Source organism: Prionailurus viverrinus, chromosome A1 (genome assembly GCF_022837055.1).
Source record: "Prionailurus viverrinus isolate Anna chromosome A1, UM_Priviv_1.0, whole genome shotgun sequence".
NCBI classification, from domain to species: Eukaryota; Metazoa; Chordata; class Mammalia; order Carnivora; family Felidae; genus Prionailurus; species Prionailurus viverrinus.
In genome coordinates this window covers 195,213,666-195,237,760 of record NC_062561.1, presented here as the reverse complement: position 1 = coordinate 195,237,760, position 24,095 = coordinate 195,213,666, and the positions used below count along the sequence as shown (strand labels likewise).

Sequence of the window (24,095 nt, the reverse complement as noted above, 5' to 3'; positions counted from 1 at the left end):
TGGGGCCATTATACACGCTGTTCTTACTGCTGAGAAGATCCTTTGTCTTTTGCTAAACTAATCCCTACTTGTCCTGATCAGGTCTCAGATTAAATATCTTTCTTTGCTGATCCCCCTAATCTATATAACCCAAAATGCTTGAATAGTACCCCATGCTAACTCTATTACCACAATAATATGTGTAACAGGGACACTTGTGCATGCCCTGTGTCAGGTATTCATTCATTCAACTGGTACGTATTTATTGTGTGGCTACTGTATGCCAGGCACTAGGTATGTGGGGAAGAATAAAGGAAATGTGTCTCATTAGTATTTTATATATTTAGCACTCCACATACATTATCTCATTTAATTCTTAAAATGATCCTGCAAACTGCCTTGCTTCTAGATCACCACATTATGCTTGAATTTCATGCTGCAGATTCAATCCCCATAACTAGTATTTAAGGTCCTTCAGAGGATAATCATTTATCGTACTTCACTCATTCTTGACTCCTGCATATAGTGCCTGGAATAGGGGTTCAAAATAAACTTTTGTTAAATGGTTATTACATACACATCTCACCTACCCTCACTAGTTTAGCACTGCTGAAAAATTCCATTTCTCCTTGTTGGGTAGAGACAGGATTTTTCTAATGAACTTTACTGTAATACGCACAAACACACACTTTAAAGAGAAAATAAAGCAGAAAACATGTATTTAATGCTTATATGTTCCAAATTCTGTGTTAAGTAGGTTACTTTTATATGGCACTTATACTGCCATAATATCCAAGAGGTAGGTATTAAGATGATTCCCATTTCAGCAATGAGGAGATAGAGGCTCAGAGAGTTCAAGAAATTTCCTCTAGACCAACAGTTAATTAGTAACTCAAGCGGCAAAGTTGAGAAGCAAACCCAGGTCTAGCACATCAAATGCCCAAATTATTACTTATTATATTACCTTTGTAGGAAAACAAGCAAAATCCCTAAACAAAAAATCCCAGGAATGAATGCGTTCATACAACAAAAATTCTTTATACTACAGTTCACCATGTGGGGAAAAGGTTGTCATGAGCCCCTCTGAAGGTCAGAATTGCATTTAAAGATACATATTGCAACAAAGAATCCCATAGCAACCAGTCTCACAAACAGCACTGAGGGAATTCTACAATGTCACCCATGGAGAGCCTTTGAAAAGCATCAGATACTGCTCAATCTGTAACACTCAAGGTCAGAAGCTGATCCCCTAAACAGCTCAATATTCTTGCTACCCAGGGTTTCTCCCTTTTAGCCTGTATTTACCTTCTCTCTAAAGCCAGGCTCAACCTTGTGTGGTCCACACCAACTGGTCCATTTTCTCTAATGCTCCCTTTTCCAGATCCCCCTTAAGGTTTGGAGACGAGGCCCATGGAAGTGTTATAGGACGGTGGAAGAGATGCTGGTCCTTTTCTCATGGAGTCCAAGAATGAATCTAGAGGACAATAGAGAGTGAGCAAAGCTACAGAGTTTACTGAGGGAAAGCATAAAGCTCTCAAGAGTGAGAGGGGTCCCAGCTGGGGAGCCACCGAGGATTTTTGTCCCTGACTTTTTATTGGGACCTTATCGGAAAGTTTGCAAGACTCCACACATGGCACCTAGCCCAGGCAGGTCTGGAATACCTTCATCCTTTTTTTTTTTTTTTCCCACCCACCCCCAACCCTGCTTCTTTAATCTCCCACTTGCAGCTGCAGCCTGTCTGAGGCTCTCTGATCTCTCCCTGCCTAATATGAGCCCTTTCCCTATTCAGAAATACCCCAGCAGCAGTGTTTTAATAACCGAAGTCCTCAGTACACATAAAAAGAGACAACACGAGCATGGAGGGATGGTGCCACAATTTTGCTCAGGTTTAACTTAAGTTTTTAAAAACAAGACTTTTCTCCACTCCAGCCATATTCGAATTGAGAATCCATGACCCACAAAGGCAAGGATAAAAATCACACCATGAAATAGCTCCAAAGCTGGGAACACAGCCTGTAACTCCCTACTTACAGTCCATGGGACTTCCCAGAAGACCAGACTGCAATAAATACAGCCAACAGAGACATGGGGTGCTGAACCCAAAGCCGTGGAGGGGAGGCCTCCAACTACAGTTTCCAGGGAGACCACCTACTGCTGACCACACCTACCAGAGCTGCAGGCACTGGCCTTCCCCACCCTAAAAACAGCAACAAGAAATACCTCAGCTTCTCCTGCAATCTCCTACCCTCTGCAGTTCTGTGCTGCACACTCTACAAACAGCCCAGCTTTCTCCATTTAATCAATTGCAGTATGCATTTATTGCCTCGTTTTTCATCCTGTTGTAGAGATTATTACTTGAATAAGTCTTAGTGAATTGGAAATGAGCAGAAAAGAATCACTTAAAGACTTATTAGGAAGACAGGTTTTTCCTTGCACAGACCTAAAATCTTCATACGCCAGGGGTAAACTAAATTCTCCCTCTTTTACGTCAAAGAAATGCATATATATCCATAAAGCTACAAGATGCCCTCCCGGGGATCCCTACTCTGCATACTTCTTCGGAAAGAGGACACCCTTCCTGAAACAATGGGAGGTGCTGATGTGAGTCACCCTCAGCACGGTTGGACAGTGAGCACCTCCTCTCCCTGCCCTTCGCTGGTGTCCACCTGACAGTGAAGCAACATCAGGAGCATCTCTGTTTATCCTCAGTTGTCTCAGAAACACGTTCTCAGGTCTTCATGATGCCTGGTGAAGGAGCCACGTATTATCCCCCCTTAATCAACTCATCCGATTCGCTCAAGGTCACATGATTAATTCAAGGCTGAACAGAACCCTGAATACATGTTTTCTAGTACTTAGGCCAAAACTTCTTGGACATTTACAGACTCTTCAGTTGGAAGAAATTGAAACCTAACAGTGTTTCATTGATAAAGATTGTGGGAGTCCACACAACTGGAGATCTAGAGACGGGGTAGGCTACCAGAGCCCTTCAGTCATGCCTGTGGAGGAAGGGTAAATGGAAAGAAGAGGAGAAAGCAGGAGAGAGGGAGTGGGGAGAGGGAGAGAAGAGGGAGGAGGGGAGGAGAGGGAGGGGGAGAAGGAGAAATGGGAAGAGGGAGAAAAGGAAACAAAGGACAGGAGGGACAGGAAGGGGAAGGACAGCAAGAGATGGGAGAGGGAGTTTGCTGATAACCAGTGAGCAAAGTCACGTCTGAAATGGGCAGGAGACATTTTAGAAGCGTAGGTGATGCTGTGTTTGGAACGGAGTGCCCGTAAGTGATGGGCTCCCGTAGGAAAAACAGGCTTGCACTGGGCATTTGCCAGCAGAAAGTTCAGGAAGAACTTCAGGGGGTCGGAGGACAGAAAGATTCCTGCGTGAATCTAAGGCATCCTTCTCCGGAGGGCTGGGGCTTACCCCGGCACTCTAGACACAAGTCGAGTAGGCAGAAAAACAACGTTTAGTCTCCACCTCCAGAGAAATGAGCTTGCGGCTGACTTTTCTACCCTACAGCGGTAATATGAATTTCTGCCTTTTACAGTTAGATGAGAAAACAGTAGCAGGTCCACTTGTGGAGGACCATCCAGACTGGCACCGAGGCGGAGACACAGCTGGAAGGATCATCGGGAATACCTAGAAGCTTCTGCGACCCGTCTCTCACATTTGCCATCTGCTCAGTGCTTGGAAGAGCCCTGGAAAGTGCCCACACGCACTGGGGCCTGGGCAGGTTGCAAACAAAAATGACCTTTGAAACACCCTGAAGGTGCTCTTCCCCACTTCTCCCTCATTTGAAACAGTTAGTTACAAACTAATTTAACACATAGGAAAGCACAAACAATCAGAGTTACGGAGAATGAGAGAGAATGTGTGCCTCCTTCCTGGAATGCAACAACCAGACAGTTTGCCATGCTTTTTGTTTTGTTTTGTTTTGTTTTTCTACTTGGGAAAAAAGTGTTATAAATTCACTGCCCTCCCCTCCACTATTTCCCGTCCAATTTCTCCCTCCCCACAGGAAGCCACTATCCTGAAGTAGGTGCTCTCCCACCCATGTTCTTACGTTTGTTATCTATGCATATAGCCCTGAAGAACAGATATTCAACATAATATTTCTGTGTATTTTTAAAATTTTCATATGGTCCCTCCATTTTACCATTTGCTTTTTCAGGGCAACAGATAGGAGTTTTACCTGTGTTGACACATGTGAATGAACCCAGTTCATTGATTATAAATGCCACATAGAACTGCCTTGCATGAAGTTAGCACAATTCGCTAAATGTTTATCAATTGGTGACTGGATGAAGTTGTTTCCAGTTTTTACCATGGCAACAATGATACAATGGGTATCCTTGGACAAGTCTCCTTATGGACAGTGTGCTAGTTTTTCTAGGATATACGCCGAGGAGTACAATTGCTGAGCTGTAGGGTATGTGCATTCATCTTCACTAGATATTTCCAAATTGTTCACAGTGCAGGATACATCAGTTTGCCTGAGTTGCACCAAAATGCTCACTCCTCTTGACGGAGGAGGTAAGGCCTGCAACTAGTGTTGTCTCCTTACCAGAAGCATAATGATTTTCTACAGGAGGTCCAATGAAGGTATTGGTCAGCTTTAGAACGGCGTCGGTAGGATGGGGTAAAACTACAGAGACCTGTTTTCTGCTGTCTCCTCTACCAGGGTGACCTCGGGCAAAGTCATGTCTGTAAGTCTCTTTCTGCCATGTGCACGATGGGGATAAGATTGCTACCGCCTGTGATAGTTATGAACACGATGTAGACAATGCACCAGGGAACAATGTCAGACACCTAAGGCACACTCAGTCAGTGTTCTCGATTCTGTCTCCCAAAGTGTTGACCTCCATGCTACAGATCCCCAAGTGCTTTGGGGATGACCCAGGCAATGCAAAAACGGACTGATCACGAGAAGCTAGTGACAAAGTGTCATTTCCAGCTCTTCCCTGGCACAGAGGTTCCACAAAGGGATCGGGGACTTGGGTATATATGTTCCCTGTTCATGAAGGGCTGTGGCCACCACCCATCTTTATTCCATTCCAGTCAACTTTTGCTTCTGTTGGATTTTGTGATTTCTCTTGAAGCATAAGTGTGGGGTTTGTTTCATGCTGCAGATAACGGGGCTGCATTGTTCTGATCCAAAATACCATGGGTGTGAGAGCCTGGTTGGCACTGGGGGCTTTTTCTTCTTTCTTCTCTTTGTTTCAAAAGAAAAAAAAAACATCACAGGGGCTTTTTAAAAAACTTCCCCAAGGAACCCCATGTGGCAAAGAAACCTGAAAGGGACACCTCCTCCTCTTCTGCATTAAGCCTCCAGGAAGCCACTGATTCCTTCACAGACCTGGCAAAGGTCTCATACACCTCCAATGGCACCACAGCTCTCCAGAGGCCGCAGGAGTCAAACAAATGAAAGGCCTCTCCCTCTAGGATGTTAGCAGAGGATGCCAGCACCCAAAACATGAGTGGGAGGGAGCCAGGGAAGGAGAGAGAGATGCCGAGGAGGCTGAAAACGAATGAGCCAGTAACAACTGAGGGCAGAGAAGGCCGAACACCTCTAACTGACTCTTTCACAAGGCAGCTCCCGGAGACTTCTTCTCCCCTGAACACTTGAGTAATGGATCACCTGCACCGATAATGCATCCTCCCCTTTACTTCCCAGGGGAAAGAAAAGCACATTAAGTAGATGCCCAGAAGCGCAGCCGCCTAGGAGTCCTGAACAGGAGACAAAAAATAGAATGCCAGTTTGTTTGGTCATTACTAAGCGTATTGGAGGAATTGAATCCAGGCGTGTTCAGATTTGGAACAAGAGAACGATCCTGTGAGTCACAGAGTCTAATAGGGTTGACTTTCCTTCCTGTCTAATACAGACGAATTTAACTGTGAGTAAAGATCCTGATGGGAAAGGTCAAAATAAGCATTTCAGGTACGTGCCCTTATTGCCATCCCTCATCCTTCCGAGCTGAACAGGATGAAAGCCTCTGAGCCTAAAATTATAAGACCAATTAGCAGGATGGATGGGAAGACATTAAGAGAGAAATGTTCCCTAGTTCAGTAAAATCTCATTAATTCAAATCCCATTTGATAAGTTGAGCCTAGGCTGGAATGGAATTTACAGTATAGTGCGACTCTGAGGAACGTGGACACAAGTAAGGACCTGTCTATTAACTTCCCTAAACCTCAGTTTTCTCACGGATACAATGGGGATTATAACTCTATCTCTTTAATTAGTAGGTTCATGCAGTAATTAAAAGGAACAGGGACCATTAGTTTCTTAGCACAGTTACTGAAACGTAGTTAGTGTTCAATAAATTGAAGTTATTATTTTTATTAGTAATCATCATTGGCGTAACTCAAGTCATAGAACTGTAGAAATTCTGAGCTCTATATGTCCTTAGCAATCATCTGGCATAGCACTCTTCCAGAAAATGAAAGGAGCCTAGAGAGGCTCACTGACTTGTCTGAGGTCCCTCAGCCACTTGCTGCTGCTTCACATCTTCCAAGGAAACTTGCATAGGTGCCTCTGCCACCAATGCGTCACACAGAGTTAGCACCTTACAGTCAAAAGGGAGCGGTCCTTAAAAATGACTTTATGCCTTTAGTGTGTCCAAGTCACCTAGAGTTCAATGTAGACGTGTTTGTTAAGTAGCCAGTTCACGGTATTTCAGCACTTAAAAGAAAGAAATCTGTTCTAAAATAGAACAAGAAAGACACCCCCCTCCTGAACAAAAGAGAACACACAATTCAGACTTGCTGTTAATGGAACCATCTTTCTTTTGTAAGGTGGTGTGCACTTTTGCTTAGTAAAAATAACTCAATTTTAAAGATAGATAAATAAATAAAATGGAAGCCACTTTTGTAGAAGGTAAAAGGTAGGAAAGAAGAGAAAGGCAAGCAGAGAATAGAGAGAAGGACAAGGGGTAGATATCCACAAAAGAAGGCTTTGTAAAGACTTTAGCATTTGAACAGCCATGAGAAACTCCAGTTCCAAGATCCTATAGTTAAGTACCAAGCTGATGAGACTACTGTTTTGGCCTGTCGCGTAGGACTCCTGTCTAACACCCATGCTCCACATCCGTGTAAGGTACTTCTATTTAAAAATACAAAATTATTACAGTGACTTGGCTTTTCAACTAAAATGTTTTTTTGCTTGACAGACTTAAAATATCTATCTGCCTTGAGTTTTTGACTCATTGTATTTGATGACCCTGACAAATCAATGATGTTATTTTGTGGGTTTTTTTCCCCCAAAATTCAGTTCTTGATGAGTGTTTTCAGTGCATATGTACACCACGTGGCAATGGCATGGAGATTTGAATTTAATTCAAAAGCAGGTTAATTTCTGGTTATTTCTACTTTAACCCAAAACAAACAGTTACTCTTTCTTCTCTTAATTCCTTCCAAGGGACCGACACCTAATGGCACATCTTTACTACGACTCACGAAAAGTGTGTTGTCTTGAAGAGGAGACTCAGACTAATGCATTTTTTTTAATCTATCTTTTAGTATATTCTCCTACTCCCCCCCCCTCCAAAAACAGGAACAAAACAAACAAAAACAAAAACCAAAAACACAAACCAAAAACCAGCATCACACTAATGCCTTTTTCCTAGGCCTGACACATTGCATATCCAAGCTCCAGGTTCACTGGGGCTTTAGTCTGCATGTTGGCTGCCAGCCTCTGACAAACCATGCCAGCAATCCTCACTTCTATCAGGGCTGCTTGTGGCCCAGAAAAAAGGGAAAACAAATGAAGTTAATGATCTGGAAAAACAACACTCTTGTAAGGATCAGCATAGAGATTAGGTATTTCCTCTTCTCAGGAAAAGGAAAAAAGCTCAAAAAAAAAAAAAAACCAGAAACAAAAATCCAAAAACCCAAAATCAAAGTTCCCCTACCCACACCCAAGCATTCACACCATGGGTAGCACCACAGCTAGCAGCAGTGTGGGTCCCTCACCTCCCTCCATCCCCAACATCATAGGACCAGGAGATGCTATGTTACAGAGTTAGTGAGCAGCATCTCTTCAAAGACCTAGTAGAACCTCCATGTAGATTGTTCAGACTTGAAGTGTCTCTATCTTAAGAGCTACAAGTGGGTAGGGGAGAAACATCAGGATGTACAGAGTATAGTGTAGCCTTGTTCTGTCAGCCAGCAGCTGTGTGCCTGCTGTCACACAGACATAACAGGCCTGTGGGCCTTTCTGTTATCCTTTTGCCATGGATTAAATGGGTAGTTTGAATTCAATAGTGTCTAGTAAAGGAGGTATATCCAAAAGAGGTGGCCAGCACAGCTGGATTCCCAGCCAGTTGGCCCCGAGAGTGAAGTCAATGAGGGCAGAAGTAGTTACAAATCCCAGCCCGGGGTCTTGACAGTTCTTGACTTACAGGTTAATATTCCAGACCAGAACTGCCCATATGCTGTGACCAGAGTAAACCTCAGTTGTTTTTATTTACCCAGAGTATAAGTTTCCTAGGGCTACTGTAACACACATCACCAACCAGTGGCCTAAAATATTAGAAATGTATTCCTTCACAGTTCTGCAGGCTAGAAGTCTAAAAAAAGATCAAGGTGTCATCAGGTTTATTGGAGGCTCTGAGGTGGAATTTGTTCCACATGTCTCCCAGATTCCAGTGAATCCTGGCCATCCTTGGCTTGTGGAGGGAACGCTCCCATCTATGTCTCGGTCTTCATATTGTCTTCTGTGTATGTCTTCTTTTCTAAGGGTACCAGTTATTAGATTTAGGGCCTACCCTAATCCAGGATGATCTCATTTTAAGACAAATTAGGTCAGGAGAGATCCTTTTCCAGGTCGACATTCATAAGTTCCAGGTCGACAGATCTCTTGGGGGCGGGGGGGGGGCATCATTCAACACACTTAGGTCTGGCATCTATCCTGTATACTGATAATAACACTTCAATTTTGCTTTAGCGAGCCTCAATTTCTCCATTCCCAACCCATGGAACTTGTATGGGCTTGCTTGGACTCCAAGAGGGAGTCTGCAGCACAAATCAAACCAATCAATAACCCAGCCCTACTGCTTCCCTGCCTGGATCAGCCAGCAACCCAGCTGTCCAATTACATTTAGTCTTGGATTTTTTTTTTTAATTCATGAGGATAAAATCTTCTTCTCCTGGAGTTATTGGGAGGGTTAGAGGAAAAGCATGCCCAACTCAGGATAAGAACAGAGAGTTCCTGGACCCACCTGTGCCCGAAGACACCCTCAGATTTCATTCACAGTTACAGGATCTACTTAGATCCTCTCTGGCTTTACCTAGTTGTGGGTGGTGTGGAAGGGGGAGTGTGGAGTCCTTTAATTTTCGTGTAATTAAAAAAAACAGGGGTTCCTGGGTAGCTCAGTTGGTTAAACGTCCAACTCTTGGTTTTGGCTCAGGTCACGATCTCATGGTTTGTGAGTTCAAGCCCCGTATCAGGTTCTGTGCTGGCAGCACAGAGCCTGCTTGGGATTCTCTCCCTCTCTCTCTACACTTCCCTGCTCACTCTTGTTCTCGCTTTCTCTCTCTCTCTCTCTCTCTCTCTCTCTCTCTCTCTCTCTCTCAAAATAAATAAACATTTAAAAAAATCAAATGCATTACCATTCATTCCACAGATATTTGGATGCCAGTCATGAGCTGTGCATGGTACTACTCCCTGGGGATAAAGTGGTAATAATCAAAGACCTGGTCACTGCCTTCAGGAATTTATCATCTTATGGGGATTGTTAAGCTGCTGTACTGGGATTTCTGCAATGGGTAGAAGGAAAGCTTCAGGAGGATGTAGAGCTCAATCCCATCTCTTCACAGAGACACAGAATATAAGACAAAGATGTGTAAGACAGAATTGTCTGAGGGCCTTTTCATTAGTTTGCTAACTTGCAAAGCAATGCCATGACTCCCAAAGCTGAGGGACAATGGTATGGAAATGAGGACAGACAGGGAAGATGGATGACAGACTGGCTGGCCCTGTACAGCCAGGAAGGAGCCTGCCCTCTCCTCAGGGTATTTTTAGCTTCCTATTCTTAGAGATGATCACAGCATCCTGGTCTGCTCAGTACTTCCAGATGAGGAAAGACCAGGAGTAACAGGAAAACACCAGCTTCTGAAGTCTGGCATGCCACAAAGGAACTGGGTGTCCAAAGAGAAAATCTAGTGACAACCCTTCCACTCGGTGATCTTCCTAGGCAAACAGACCAGTGAGCTGGTTAAAAGTCCGCTGACATAAAATGGGCATGGTTTACAATTGTGTAGCGTATTTAAAACAGGATCATCTATTTCAAATGACTAAAAATCCCTCAACGATAGGAAATCTAAGGGACATTTTTCTATTGTTTAGGCACTCAGTGTTTGAACTTTTTTTGTTTCTATTAGGTAATCCTGTATTTCACACAACCCCACCTGAGACCCTTCCTAAGCTAAAAGACCATGCTGTCTCTTTCCCAGCCTCTTTTGTGCTGAGGGTATGGGTACAAGGCTGAGGCTCTGCAGCCAGACACATGGGCACCAAATGTTGAGCTGTACATCAGTGATGTGAGGAATGGGGGCTTTTCTACTGTGGGTGGCAGAGGTTATGGTTGGTTATTGTGTTTATTAGAGCACTATGCATGGTTGCCTTTTTCAACAGCAGTATAAACTGAGGCATCTCATGCCCAGTGACAGTGACATCTTAGCCAATCAGGCTGCATGATTTTAGATGATGTTTCTGGCTGCACAGCTTCTGAACCTGCTTCTTCCAGCCTTCTGAACATTCAGATCTTCTAAATTCCTTTGCCGTTTACTGAAAGGATTGGTTTCTGCCTTAACAGCTCGGACTTTGCTCCTTGATCTTGAATACCTCAAGAAAGGAGGTATTCAATAAATAGTTCTTTATTTAAACATGTTTTTCTCTTTGACACCCCCATGTTATTTTCACCAGGTATGTTAATTCCTCCCTTCCCCTCAATAGGTGATAGGAGTCCTCGAGAACTTAAATGACGTACAGTCACATGGCCAACAGGGATCAGAGGCTTTCCACACTGTAGCTGAGGCCACATATGCTGCTGCTTGTGCATTCAACACACAATAATCAGGGCATCTGTCATTTTTAACCTGGATGGTCAACTTCACTTTCAAAGTCACATAAGGTTAGGCTAGCCCTGCACTCCAGCTCCAGATGGAAGTGCCAGCTACAGACATGCAGACCACTGTCTAGAGACAGAGCCCATACATACTGTCTAGCTCACAACAGTGCCTGGCACGCTCCTTACCACTCACTTTACTCTCTTCATTCACATTATCTTCCTGGCTGCTGAACTGAACCAATCTATCTCCAGGGAATACAGAAAGCAAAGAAAACATGAGTCCACATCTTACTGCTTCAGCACCAGATAAGTCTTCTGGATCTCAAGTATAAAAGCTCAAAACAAAACAAAACAAAAATCCAACTAAAGAAACCAAGATTCTGGCCATTGGGTCAGGGTCTGACAAGAGGTACAGGTCAGAGGAAGGAGGGTATCAAAATTCCTTGCCTTTGCTTCATCCTTTACCTCTTATGTGCTAGATGTTTGTTTGTTTTTAAATAAAGTTCAAATGAGCTCATGCAGACTGACTTTAATTTTTGTTCAATAACAGTCTTATTTTTGGATTACAAAAGTATTATGTGTTGTATAGTTTACTTAGAAAATAAAGTCGAGTGAAGGAGAAATAACAAACACCATTCAATTCCTCAACTGCCAAAAAACCATTGTTGGATATATATCTACAATTTCCAATTATCTTGAAGTATTTTAAAGTATAAAGTTCTCTACAAAACTACCTTTTTTCATATACTTCAACCATTGCTTAACTCCTACAAAAGATAGAAATGGACAATGTGGAGTATTGGAAGTCAAAAGCAGACATCCACAGACCTGGATTCCAGGCAGAAGAGATACCCTGGCCACAGAAAATGCCCTGAGACCATCAGAGAAGGAGGAAGTGAAGAGAGAAATTTCCTTTATCAGTCTTCAGAGATGACAGAGCCTGGCATCCTACTTGGCAGAGGTAGGGATGCAATGATGTGGAATAAGTGCCCTAGAGCTTGGGATGGAAACAGACACTCCCCCCAGGAAGGAAATATGGAGGCAATGAGGCATGATGTGGTTAAAAGAATAACATTCTGGAGGTGGGAGAATATATATAGCAACTAGACACACACCCCCATCCCCAAAGAAAGGATAATCAAAGCTGAAACATTATGAGGAGGGGGGTGGGGGTGTAAACTCAAATACTTCCAGGAGGCAGGCAACCAAAGTAAATGAATGACAGTTGGCCAAGTGTAAGGAAAACCTGATAGAGACTTAGGTGGAATTTTAAACACACAGAAGCCATCTTCATTTCTACTGAAGGGAAAAGAATATGTGACCCCAAAATATGCCACTTTGGCAGTGAATTATTTTGAGCTGAAGGCAATCAAGATCCAGCAGGATCAAGAAAAACTTTTAGCTCTCTTGCAAAAGAATTTTTATCTCTGCCCTGGCTTAGATACAGAGCTAAGGACAACTTTTATCTGAATGGCCTATGTCTGCAGCAGGGACAACATCTAACTACCAATCCCCTGTTCTTCTTATCACCCTGTAAATTACCCTCCTCCCATTTAAAGCCCAGCCCCTACCCCATTCTGTAGCTCAGGATGGCATAGAAGCCCCAACTGTCCACTTTGGTGTTATGGAGCTTCTATACATACAGATATGTTTTTCTCCTGTTCACTGGTCTTATGTCAATGTAATTATCAGACCAGCCAAAGAACCTAGAAAAGTAGAAGGAAAACTTTTCTCTCCATACACTAGAAACAAGTATTGAGTCTCCCTTTTTGGAAACATGGCAGCCTTCTTTCATCTCCCATTTTCACACTTTTCAGAGAGAGATTTCTTCACAGTGGGAAAGACAGCAGGTCAGATTCAACATAAAGGAGAATGGACAATGGATCCTGAATTCAGGGAGACAACTGGAAGTGGTGGAGCATCTACAAGACAGACAACTCTTCTCCCATCTGAAGTAGGCCTTAGCTAATAATAAGGAATCTGAAGATGGTATGTGGGAATACAGATGTTCCACTTTTTTAAAAAAAGTCAGAACTACAGATGTTTATATGCATTCTTGTGGGGTTTAAAGTTGCTTCACGGTTTATTTTTAAATTAAATAAATGAAGCAAATTAAATACACTTCTGTGGTCCCACAGGGCCCCTGAACTGCCCATCTGTGGCTACTGCCTCATGCCTTTCAAGATCTAATACCACAATGATACGGCCACTTAGAACCCAGTGAGATGGGTTCTAATGTGTAGAACAATAAAGAATGATTTCTAAAACTGGCAATTAAGAGAGACACTGACAAATTCAATCATGATCAAAGGACAAGGAAGGGACCTAAAACCAGATGCATCAGGGAATAGTTCGAGGAACAGACATAAATAATTCACTCTGGTCTAGTCATAAAAAGAACAATTGCTTAGAATTTCATGATGTTTTCTAGTTTAAATGGTATTTTCACATTCACTATGTCATTAGAGCAAACAATAAATTCTAAAGGTAGACTGAAAGATATTATTGATACCATGAATAGGAGAGATGGAAGGGAGAAAAAGAATGAATGAACAAGAGTGATGGCTTAGAGATTCTATGACTTGCCAATATCATCATAAAAATAAGTACTGGGAAGAATGACTAATTTGTAGGAAAAAATGGGGAAAATTTCATGATGACTAAGTATAGAACACAATAAAACTAGTGTTTTTTCCTATAAGACTACTTAGACAAAAGTACTAAATTTGATAATATATAAATAGTTGGGAGAGAAGAAAATAGTGTTTTTTTATTTTTATTTTTATTTTTTTGTCTTGCAAAATTTACTCATGCTTTGAAGAATGAATACTAACATCTACATTTATTTCATGGAAAGGATTCATGATTTTTCTCTGCAATTTTTAACTGTAAAACAGAAAAGTTCAATATATATTTTAGATCACTATCAAGGACGTTTTTTCACATCAGGAATTATTCAACTGAAGAAAATAAAGTAATAGCAAGAGTCTGGAGGTTGTGTTCTAGAACCAGCATCGCAGATGGCCTTACCTAGCAACAATCTTCTGAGCTCAGTTGCCTCTGTTTATAAAATGGGCATAATAATACCTGGGCATGAAAAGGGAAATGGAAGCTTATGAACTCTCTGCAAATTGTTAAGCATTCCACAGATGTACATATGACATAACGTAGGTTCACATGAATGAAAATCTATAAATACATGTAAGGTATTTTATATTCAATTTAAACTCCTTGTTTTAAAGTTCAAGGATCTTATGTCATCCGGTCCAACCCTATCTAACTGATCATATTCCCACATGTCTCACCCCAACCACACCTTCTAGCCCTAGCCTCCTCCAGTTCCAGAGCCAGGAGACCCACACATGTCTGGGAACTTAGCCAACATGCAAGGTACTCAGTTGCTTTTCTCACCCCAGTCCCATACTGTTGCTTCCATCCTTTCAGAAATTACCTGTGGACCATGCCTCCCCTCCACACCACTAAGATCTAGCTATGTATCCCCTACCCAAATCCTCTGTTGTGACAAGGCTCAAGTCTCCTCTCCAAAAACATTCTATCTCCACAATAAATAGTATATTCCTAGAGTTAAGAATTAGACCAAACTTAGTTCAAAATCCAATTTCACAATCTTAGCCTCTCTGACCCTGTTTCTTTAACCAGAAAACGGGGATCCTTATTTAAGAGGTTATTTTACAGGTATAGATATGAAATGTAAAGTACCTCTTAGAGCCTACCACAAAGAAATTATCCAATAAATGGAACTTCTTGTTGGTTTTAATATTTTTTTTGTTATTGTTAATGTTAACTGTACCTGGAGATTTCTTCCTTCTGACATGGAAATTAGTTAACCCTTGATCACTCAGAGCTGTGAAATATTATGTAAGTCAAGTGTACATGCCCTGTCATCATCACAATAACTGTATCACATGTTTCTTGAGGAAAAGAATCACTGACACATGTATTGAGTACCATCTCTCTGCTTACACTTTTGTCAGACCTAAAACTCTCAGGGAAGCTGGCTTCTTTTGCTCCCATGGATCTTACATTCTGAGGAGAGGCAGCTGATCAACAGCTAAAACAAAAAGTAAAAAGCAGCTCATAGCAAATGGTATAAATGGACTTACCAAATAATAGGATACAGATACCCTGGATGAAAAAGACATGGGGCTACATTTGATAGAGGGGGTAAGGAGGGCTCTTTGAAGACACAAAGTCTGATAGAGGAGGAGGAGCCAGCCACGCACAGATCTGAGGGGGAAAGCAATACAGATTAAGGAAGAGCAAGTTCAAATACTGAAGAGGGAACTTGCATTGTACCTTTGAAGATCAGCAGGGGAATGGGGAAACTGAATGAGGGGGAAGCATTATACAAAGTGGTATTGGAGGGGTGGGAGCCTACAGATCTCATAGGGCTATAAGCAGAGACGGGTTCCAAGAATATTCTTCTGATTTCATCATTGAGTCATACATCGTGTCCTGGTGGCTGACCTCTAAGATTAATTTTCTTGTTTGCAACAGCCTTTCATCCAGGTCATCCTTGCCTTAGCACCTTGTAGGGAAATACCTAAAAGCCTGTCACTCTCAGATTTCCAATTCCTCTGCACCCAATCATCTCCAGAAGAGAAATATCAGGTGAGGAAACTTTGACCCATTTCAAAGTCCTCTCCTTCCACCCACCAGAGCTGTACCCAATGTGACAGCCCAGGGAGAATTGCTTCAACCCATATTCTACTTCTCTCTGGCATTTGGGAAGTTGGCTCTGTTGCCTGAGGGAGACATTTTAGGAGAGGTTTCCATAGAAACTCAAACTTTCTCTCCAGCTGCTCATGTAGTTTATCCCTTTATTTTTAAATACACATTATTTTTCTTTCTTCAGCTTTTGGGCTCTTGATTCTTTGGGTACCAAAGAAATAGTACCAAATCTCTAGGAAAATAAGCTCTCATTTTTCATTCAACAATTCCTCTTAATTGTGCTTCCGTAGCTGACAAGGAGGGGTGTAGCAACTTAGCGGCCATAATTAACCATTTCTCGGATTAATATTTCTTTTCTCTCAGAGTCCTTAGAAGGCTAGCCCTTCATCACTAGTTACTGCTGAAAGCATTACAGCATTATTTACTGCTGAAAGACTTACAGAAAAGTGTTACTAAACCATTGTCCAGTCTCAGTCTCCTTCCCTAGCCACTGGCTCAGGGCACCAACCTCCCCCCTGGATCACTACATTCCATATATAGAAACACCAGCACTTACTTTTTTATTCACAGAAGCTTCATACCTATTCTTAATTTATGTTAAATAGTACTTAGCCAAAGTAGAGACTTGCTGAGCTCCCAAGACCAGGTTATATTCAGCTCTCTTTTTCTCCTAACAATTTTCAATTATAATAAAATCATTATTTTTGGCAGTTGTACATGTGGTATCTGTCTCTCTCCATTAAAATGTAAACTCTTTAAGGAATTAGACCTTAATATCTATAACCTCTAGTATAGTGTTTTCTGAGGAATGAAAAGGAAATTCGGGAAGCACTTATATTTAAGCCCAATAAGGAAGAATCAAGTAGCTAAATAAATTTTCCTTTGTGCATTTGAAGGAATGAAGATTATTTTTTTTCCAAGGAAACAAGAATATGTGTCACCTGTTGTGAAATAACTGGGAAAAATAAATCTGTCTTGGTTTTAGTGAAACCATCATTTGATATGCTACAGATCAAAGCAAAGGGTAAGTGCTTTCAAGAGCTATATGCAGTGGTTTCATGTGGGAATAACGTGCCTCTCCACCTCCTCTGTGTATAGCTGAGACCACAAGAGAGCAGGACTGTCAGCTGGGGTCAGAATTCTCACCACCCAAAGACAAGAGAGAAAAATGAAAGAGAAGAGAAGGGAAAGGAAAAGAAGGAAATGAAGGAGATGGAGGGACAGATACAATACTCTGGAAAGGAGAAGAAAAAGGGAAGAGACCACACTCAAGAAGGAGAGAAAGGAGACTCACACAGAGATTCCAGGTCCACCTTGTGGGGAGAGGAAAAGGCCACATACAAAGTCTGGGGATTAGGGGCAGGGGAAGTCTCCAACCTGCATTTCAGGAGACAGAGAACTCTTAACAATTACAATTCTATTCTAAGTGGATGGATAGGTACTTGACTAGCTACCTGCCAAGAGGCTGACATGCATGATGATTTCTCTAAGCCTGCAGGTTAAATCTGATCCCAGCAGCCAAGATGTAATGAGTCTCTGATATATACGCTTTAGACACAATCCTATACCTAGTCCTCACCATAACCTATTTTACCAACAAGGAAGCTGAGGCCCAGTGAGCTTAAGATACTTGCTTCCAGTCACCCAGGCAAAACGTGGCCAAGTCTAAGTTTCTCTGACCTCAAAGCTGGACTCTATCCATTATGCTACCTTGACCTGGCTGATAAAACAGTCTTCAAAAACAATGAGAACCATTGTTCTGCAGCCCAATGGAGGAAACCCTACAAAGTGAGTATTATCTGTCACATTTAACTATAGTGCCTGAGAAAATAATTTCCCTGTGAAGAAGTAACCTCACTATGGGAAATCCAGTCTGGTGTTCTTTAAGAAGCAAATCTTACTAAGTTACCCCTCCACCTTACACCCACCAATGAATGATTCCCCATTGCACTCAGAATGAAAGTTAAAAGTTATCATACCTGCAAGACTCTGCCCCATGTGGCCCATGCCTACTCCTACAGCCTTATCCAACACTCTGCCCTGCAGGTTCTGCAACCTCTTGAGCCACCCAGATCCTCCTCTTCCTAGTCAGCACCACACGTCTGTCCCAGGGATTTCATACTGACGCATCTGCCTTTATGGAAGATTCCACCCTCCATTCTTCACCTGGCTTCAGGAGACTTGGACTTTCAGAAAAGCCTTCCCAGATCTCATGATGTAATTCAGGCCCACACTTTCTTTCCTCTTTTCTGTTGCACCTTGTACTCTGCCTTTATATCACAATATTCTGATAACTTCCACATAGTTATTTATAGAATAATTTGGTTAATGCCTGCCTGCCCCATTCAGGGGGATAAGCTCCAGATAGTAAGCTCCAGAAGTGCAGGGAACATGTCTCTTATTTACTGTGGTATCCTCAATCCACAATGCAGGGTCTAAGACACTGTGGGAATATAAGAACGCATGTGGTTTTTGTTGATGATTTCATGAACTTCATGAGGATGCTATAAAAGAAATGAGTGGGGTAGTAAGATGACCACTAGAGAGACTTCCAGTTAGAACCATGACCCATGCTAAGACCTTTGCTTGCAGAGTCCATTCCCACAACAAAAACTTAAACTATTTATAAATAATGGGCATCATTTGGAAAAAAAAGTGGAAACTAGCCCCTGTTCCCCATTGTACCCCCAAAACTGCTATCCACACCAGCCTGTTTTCACCCTATCTTATGAGCTTTTTTTTTTTTTTACGTCTTTGTCCTTATGTTTTAATATCCATTTCTTCTTTATTCCACCCATCAGAAAGACAATACCGTGGAGATCCAGGTCTTCAGCTATCATTAGGAAAACGAAAAACAAGATGAATCACCGACAACATTAGCATTAAGACAGTGTCTGAGCCAGAACAAGGTCCAAATCTACTCAGGGTCATCAAGGCATTTCCACACAAATGATTCTGATATCACAATCCTAGGATTTTCGAATTCATGTGGGGCCCAAGGCTGAAACCTGAACTCCACGAAAACAAAGAATCTGTTATTATGCAAATAATTTTAGACACTAAAAAAGAGAGGAAATGAAAAGATAAGCAAACATAAGCTGCATAATGCCACCTGGCTTCTAAAATAGTTCCCTCTCCAAAGTTTTAATAGGATGTGAGCTAATCTGAAACAAAGGTCTCTAATCACATAGAAAGTGTTTTACTCAAATGATTTCATTTTCTATTTTGGTAGCTCTTCCAATGGTATGATTGTGCTTTCAGAGAAAAGGATAACAGGAGACCCTGGATTTTTTCCTTGTATTGAGAGAAATTTCCACTTCCGCTGCCAAATACCAATGGGCAATCATGTCCCATGCTTGTCCAGCTAGCAATTATTGTGTGCCAGGCACAGTGCTTGGCAATGAGGGCTCAAGTACAGAGCAGAAACAGAAAAACCCTGTCCTCCTGGAGCTGGAAATCTAGTAGGAACATGTGCCCAACTTATAGATCACAAAGATACCTATCTTGCTATTACAACACATGCAGTATGGTGCTTTGTGATTCACAAAGACCTTTGTCTGTAGCTTTGTCATCCTCCCTACAACCCTAGAAGAACAGCATGGGTGAGTGTTTGCAGGGTCTCTCTTTCTAAAATCAAGTGAGGCTCAGAGCCCAAAGAGATAGCCACATGTTGCATAAGTCATGTTCTTTTGGCTACACCGATAGCAACAAAACATGGCAAATGTTTTGGTGGGTGATGAGGATTAAGGACTGCATATGTTGTGATGAGCACTTAGTGTTGTATGCAAGTATTGAATCACTAAATTGTACTCCTGAAACTAATATTACACTGCATGTTAGCTGGAATTTACATAAACGTTTTACAAAAGCATTTATAAATGCTATGTACTTACATGATTATAGTTAATTATGGCAACCAACCTATGATCCCTGCTTTAAAAAAATGGTAAAAAACTGAAGCTCAGAAGTTGACTAACTTAGATCTAAGTCAGTCATTCAGCTAAAAAAGAAATAGAGATTTCAACCTAAGCAAGGTGACTCTAGAGCTAGCACAGGGACTTGCTGACAAGAGAGAATAAACAAGTCATATTCCTCATTTTAATTGCAACAGCAATGATTATTATCAACTTGTAAACAGAGAAACTGAGTCTACAGAGGTTCAAAGCCACATTCAAGGTCAGGTAGTCCAGAGTGTTAAGGTTAAAATAGCATATAAGAACTCAAGATGCAAAATCCAACTTACTTTTCCCCTGAGCCAAATGCTCTCACCTTTGTGCAACTCCAAGAGAAGAAAATGTTGAAAGAGATCATTTGGTCTAAACTGCTGGTTTCACAGAATAAGAGATCTCTTCAACTGGACCTAGCCTTGGTCAACAGGCTCATGTGGAAGGAAGAGTCGCAACAAGGCCATTTGGAGAGACAGAAGGCCTGGGACTATCCAACACTTCATCAGTACTGGAGCCCTTGTTCTAAATGAAATTTGATTCTCACTGAGGTGTCAAAGTTTGCCTATCTAAAGAGACTAACATCTTCCTTCCAAAGAAGGGTGTAAAGAGAACCATTCTGATTAGTAAGAGTGTAAGAATATGGGGGGTGCATTTAAGTCGCATCGGGTACATGCAAGAGAAAAATAGGGACACAAACTAGAAAGAAAGGTGAAGTTCAGATTATTCATTCATCCAAAAAATACTTTAGAACTTTCCTTGCAACCAGTACTATGTTTAGCCCCGAGAAACAAAAACGAACATGACAGACATAGTCCCTGACCTCGCAAACATTACAGTCTATTAGACCATGAATCAGAGGACTCAAAGTTTACATTTTTTTCTTCAAGTACTGGAAAGTTACTGAAGGTTTTTCAAAAGGGAAGGATTTGACCAAAGCTGCTCCTCCCACAGATTCAGATACAGTCAGGGTTGAAAGGGACTTCAAAGGTTACAAGCACCTTCTCTCCACTTCCAGAGCTACTGTTTGCAGTACCATAGCCACTAACCAAATATAGCTGTGACTGAGCAACTTGAAATAAAGCACATCTAGATTTGAACTACCTGGAAGTGTAAAAAGCATACCAAATTTTTAAGACTCCGTATAAAAAAAAAATAATAATCAATGGGGCGCCTGGGTGGCTCAGTTGGTTAAGCGTTCAACTTCGGCTCAGGTCATGATCTCGCGGTTCGTGAGTTGGCACCCCGCATCGGGCTCTGTGCTGACAGCTCAGAGCCTGGAGCCTGCTTCAGATTCTGTGTCTCCCTCTCTCTCTGTTCCTCCCCCACTCGCACTCTGTCTCTCTCTCAAAAATAAATAAAAATTTTTAAAAAATCAAAAAAAAATATTCAAGTCTCAAATTTTTTTTTTGTATTAACAACAGACATGATAGTATTCTGGCTACATTGAGTTAAAGGTTACTAAGTTCACTTGTTTCCTTTTCCTTTCTTAATGCAGTCACCTGGAAATGTAAACTAACATATCTGGCTTGCATTATATTTCTTTTAGACAGTGCTATTCTACCGAATTCCTAATAAATATTCATCTAGGTTTTCTGAAAACTGATGGAGCGTTCATGGTCCTAGAAATTCTATTCTGTTCCTCAATAGCTCTGACTACTCGGAAGTGGTTCTTTTTGTTAAACCACAATCTTTGTTTATGCAGATTTTACCCATTGAGAATCATGGTGCTCCAGTGTTTCCTCCGAGAGAGACCTTCCACTATCTTTTCCAGCCCCTCTATTTGCCCCAGCTCTATCCAGGATTCTCTCATTTCAGTCAATGCCTCCAGTTGGTTTTCTTATTCCTTGCACACTGTGTTTTCCAGCTCTCTGATGATCCTTCTCACTCTTCTCTACACATCCTCTAGATTATCAGCACTCCTTCACAAAGAAAAAAAAATTCTCTGGTTGTCTTGTTGAGGGTAACAGCGTGTGACAGTTGAAAGACTTTAAAGTGGAAGACAAGGTAAATTTGCTTCCCAGCTCTCATACCAGTGTGCAACCCTAGGTAAGTACTTTTACCTCATATACGAAAGCATAGGAAAACCCACTTAACAGGAAAAATAAACAAACAGAAAAACATGGCCAAATATACTCTATGCAGTGAAAAAAAAATTAATGTTTATTTGTGAGACAGACAGACAGACAGAAGAGGTGGAGAGGGACACAGAATCTGAAGCAGGCTCCTGGCTCAGAGCTGTCAGAGCAGAGCTGGATGCGGGGCTCAAACTCACAAGCGGTAAGATCATGACCTGAACTGAAGTCAGAGGCTTAACTGACTGAGCCACCCAGGTGCCCCTGAAACTTTGTTTTTATTGCCCGGCATTTATATCTCCTGCTAATAAAAGCCATCTTTTCCACTTTCAGACTGTGTCACTTTTTTAGTTGTTAGGACAGAGTAAGGATAAATTTACCCTATACCTTATTCTTCAGGGAAGAATAAGGCCAGGCTTGGAGAGGCAAAGTCACAGAAATTTGTTCAGTAACAGGCACAGTACTCAGCTGAGGCAAATGTATTACATGGAGAGAATCTGCCTGAGAATAAAGCCAACAGAGGAAGAAGAACTAAAATACATCAGGGTGGAGGAGACCTGATAACATAAGAGTCACGTCATTTGAGCCTCCACGTTCAGCTGTGCTTAAAGTAATATACCCCTTGGCTTTTTAAAAACTGAATTAATAAATTCTTTTTTTTTTCCAGAGCTGATTTGAGTTTATAACCGAGAGCCCTGACTAATGCATTATTGTCAGTTACTAAAATACTTACAGGTCACCTACCTCATTTCAAGTCCTTCTGATTTGTCGTGCATGTATCTAGCCTCACAAATGAGCAGCAATGTTTTGCAAATAAACAGAGAAGGACAGGCATGTTGAGACGGTAGAAGGCAGGGATGGTAGAGGCCTGAACCTGAGTCTCTGTCCTTTCCTCTTAAGAAGTATATCCATCAGTCTTTACCCATGTCGTGAAAAAACTACATGGTCAACATCTAATTTACTCAAGTTGTCATTTCATATTAAAATAATATCAGTTATGTATTTTCTCAGAGGTGTGCAGCCAGTATTTAAATAGCATTGCAGCATGCCTCATTTTAGAAGATCAATGTGTATGCAAAATAAATGGACTTCCATTAGAATTCACAAGACTATTTGCCCTTCTGATTGATAAGTAGGCAACCCCTCCCAACACTGAAGCCTCTGGTTCTTTCCCCTGAGCCCTCTCCCCATTCTAACAAGTAGGTTTCATTATAGCACCCCAGAACTAGAAAAAGGTCTAAGAAATGGCTGCTGCCTGACTCCCTCAGTGTAAATAAAGAGTTCCAGAAGATGAGAAGTAACTTTCTCAATGTACAATGCAGTTGGAGACAGAGTCTAGACAAAAGTTGAATGCTCCTGAAATAATATCATATACCATCTGTATTCTAAATGGAGCCCCTTGTTTAAAGGCCTCTTTGGGTTATGCAAATCATCTCTAAATTTCTTTCTTTCACAAGATCAGATTACTCCATTTTGGTTTATATAAAGTGGGTTTATCTTGGTTTGGGTGCGTAAGCTATTAACATGAGTAACCGCTACTATTTATGGACCGAGCATCTGCTGTGTGCTTACAGGAACTATGTGGTTCAATCTTCATAAAAACCACTTTGAGGTGGGTACTATTAGAATCCCTCTCTTACAGAGAAGCAAGATGGGATTTAGACAGGTCCTGTACTTGGCCTAAATCAGACATCTAATAAATGGTAAATAAGACTGACTTCAATTTCCAGCTGACTTGAGACCCTGAGCTTTTAACATGAATATCTCATATCCTCAGGAAGATTAAACAAACTTTTCATTAGAAAGTGTCCAAAAAGAGACAAGTCTTTAAGATTAAAGCTATCGCTTCTTAAGTCCTTATTGACCTGTAAAATTTTTCAACATATTACCAGATATAGTCAGGAACATCCCTGTCCAAGTCCCCTGACCCTCTATTTAAATGCACAATGGAGCACCTGGGTGGCTTAGTCACTGAGCTTTGGACTCTTGATTTCAGCGCAGGTCATGATCTCACAGTTTGTGAGTTTGAGCCCCACATCGGGCTCTGCGCTCACAGTACAGAGCCTGCCTGGGATTCTCGCTCTCTCTCTTTCTCTCCTTCTCTCTGCTCCTCCCTTGCTTACACACACTCGCTCTTTCAAAATTAAATTAAACAAGATTAAATGCACAATGAACAAAGGCCCTAATTCATGTATATTTGAGCTATGTATGCACTAAACCAATTTTTATAGACATTTAAAAAGAGACAGAAACGTAAAACAAGAGATGAAAGGGCAAGAAACATCTCTTATTCCCACTATAGGTTCCACCCTCACATCATGCAGACTACACTTGTTTGCTTGTT

The 24,095-nt window shown here is 41.6% G+C and overlaps 1 long non-coding RNA gene across 1 annotated transcript; it reads left to right on the top strand.

Moving 5' to 3' along the window:
- Positions 1–1,125: 1,125 nt before the first annotated feature.
- Positions 1,126–2,056, top strand: LOC125174577 (uncharacterized). The gene is made up of 3 exons (XR_007155454.1): positions 1,126–1,212; positions 1,361–1,470; positions 1,909–2,056. It is a non-coding gene; the product is annotated as an uncharacterized LOC125174577 (long non-coding RNA).
- The last annotated feature ends 22,039 nt before the right edge of the window (positions 2,057–24,095 follow it).